Source organism: Canis lupus, chromosome 13 (assembly GCF_011100685.1).
Source record: "Canis lupus familiaris isolate Mischka breed German Shepherd chromosome 13, alternate assembly UU_Cfam_GSD_1.0, whole genome shotgun sequence".
Taxonomy (NCBI): domain Eukaryota; kingdom Metazoa; phylum Chordata; class Mammalia; order Carnivora; family Canidae; genus Canis; species Canis lupus.
The window spans coordinates 58,399,903-58,402,531 of record NC_049234.1 but is presented as its reverse complement, the minus strand read 5'-3'; the positions used below and the strand labels follow the sequence as shown (position 1 = coordinate 58,402,531).

Genomic DNA, 2,629 nt, shown 5'->3' with positions numbered 1-2,629 from the left:
TTGCTCAGTCGGTTAAGTGCCTGCCTTTGGCTGGGGTCATTATCCCAGCACCCTGGGATCCAGCTCCACATTGGCCTCCCTCCTCAGTAGGGAGTCTGCTTCTCCCTCTCCCTCTGCCTCTCATCCCCTCATCCCTGCTGTGTTACTCTCTCTCTCTCACTCTGCTCTCTCTCAAATAAACTAAATCTTTAAAAAAAAAAAAATCAAGTCATATTTGTTGGTAGAAAGGCAATTTTCACATTTCCATGCAAGTACCCTAGAAAATTAGAGTGATCCAAAGTATTGCCCACCAGTATTAGTGCTTTAAATGTTCTAGATTATTTTGCCTTTTGCATCTCTCTACCACTGGTAGATAAGGAGGCAGCACAACTGCCTGTTTTGTTGTCTATGCATGAGTAGCAGATATACAGTGACCAATCACAAAAGGACTTTGAAAGAAATGACATGATTTGTCACTGATCATGATTTGCATCTGTTATTGGTGGTGATTTGTGGCGGGAAGAGATAAGAACTGACTGTTCTTCGTGCAGTCATTCACAGTTCATATATGCTGGTAGCTGAAATTTGAACAGTGTTTTTGGGGAACTGCTGTTATTTAGTTAAACGAGATTAACTAAAACACTGTTAAAAATGAGAGCTTAACAAATTTATCTGAGGAATCTGTATGTAATTTTTCTCTTCATAAAAATGTGCTTAGCTGCTCATTTTTTTTCCCCCAGCAAATGATGGCAGCGAGCTTTAAAATGTAAGAAATAATTTTGGTGAACTTTTAAAGTAGAAATTATTTTAACTTCCTTACACTAGTAAGAAGGATGGTAGGTGGACCCTGCCTTCCATCCTTATATGCAACTCAGGAAGGCACCATGAAGGGAAGATTTATTTCCATCTCCCCTTGCATATGGCCAGCCAAGCAGACACTGAAGATTGCATCTGTAGTGCTCTTGTATGTGTAACAGACGACCTCACATTGGACTAAACACAGCCCTTCACTAGAGTGGAGTCCCGAAGAGAAGACATGTCCATAATCAACATGTATCTCATCCTTGAGAAATCATGGACTTTGGGGGAGCAGGTGATAGGCCCAGGAAAAATCCTTTGTCTGGCAAATCAACCAAAAGGCAAGTTTTCCTCAGGTACTTTTAACTTAAAACAGTTTTAAAGACAGGTTTGCTGAGATGTAATTTGCATAAAATAAAATTTCCCCATTGTAACTGTACAGTTCAATGAGTTTTAAAAACAAGGAACACTTGATAAATTTGCATGTCATTCTTGTGCAAAGCCATGCTAATCTTCACTGAGTTGTTCCAATTTTCATTCCAATAAATACTGCCAAATCAAGCACTCTCAGAATTTTAATTTTTGGCAGAATATTGCCACCTAATATTTTACTGAACATAGGGGAAGGAAATGTTATAATTTATTTTTATGATGGACATTGCATGCATATTTAATCTTTATTTTGGAAGAATTTAAGGTAATATATAGATAGATAAATAACCAGATTCAACTAAAATGTACTGAATTTTCATATTAGTTTTAGTATGTAGTTGTAATACAAATTTTGTAAGTGAAAGAAGACATTTCCTAAGGTTTAAGAAACTCGATTAAGGGGAAGGACTGGTGCATTTTGGAGCTGGGATGTGATCTCACATCTTCTGACTCACATCGTATTGAGATAGAAGTTTCTCTGTCTAGTGATGGTCCGTCAACTATGGTAATAATAGGTATGATTTATTGTGGTCTCACATAAGCCATTCTAAGTTCTCTGCATGTGGCATTTCATGTAGTCCTTATGAGAGCTCTATAAGGTAAATGCTATTATTTTCGGTAGTGCATAGATGAAGAAATTGAGGTACAGTGATTTTAGGCATACTATCTGTCCACAGTCATAAAAATAATAGGGGACACAGGCGGGGTCCTAGTTCCAGAGTCCATTATACTCACTTCACATTGTCTCTCCTAACATTCACTGACCATCAAGGGAAAAGACAAAGACTGGGGTCCCTTGTTAGAATTTTCCTTCTGAAGTAGAAGGCGCAAAAGAATGAGTTAAAAGGAAAAAATTCCATTACTTTCTGGACAGGTTTTTTCCAAGTATCTTAGAAAGCACATTCTGATAGTGAATCTTTTCCATGTCAAGATATCTATTTCTAAACTTTCATATTTTCAGATTTGAGGTCTTGATTTATGAACTTTAAAAAAATTGAAATAATTTTCTAGTCTGCGAAAGGAGAATGGGAATTACAGACAGAAGCAATGTGCCCAACATCGAGCTTCAAGATCATTTTCCCTGTCGCTCTCTCTGCTTGAGATTGCTCTGTTCCCGGCTATGACATGGCTCATACCCTATCATCATTCCATAGCTTTCCAAGAGTCATCTTCTTATACCTTCCTCTTTACAGGAGTAATCCTCCATATTCTGCCTTGATTCTATTTTATTTTTCTCTCTTGTACTACCTAACCTAAGTTCAGACTGATACTTCCAACTCAAATTCCAGACTTCAGGGGTCTTGCTTAACCTTTTTTTAAAAATTGTGTCTGCATCTTATCACTGAAAACAGTGGTTTTTAAGGGCATGGAGAAGAATAGAAAATCTCATAATCGCTCATTTTTCTCCTATCTGTGGCTG

The 2,629-nt window shown here is 37.6% G+C and overlaps 1 pseudogene; it reads right to left on the bottom strand.

The window, feature by feature from the left end:
• Window positions 1–1,232: 1,232 nt before the first annotated feature.
• On the bottom strand, window positions 1,233–1,326 carry LOC119865563 (annotated as a pseudogene).
• Window positions 1,327–2,629: the final 1,303 nt, after the last annotated feature.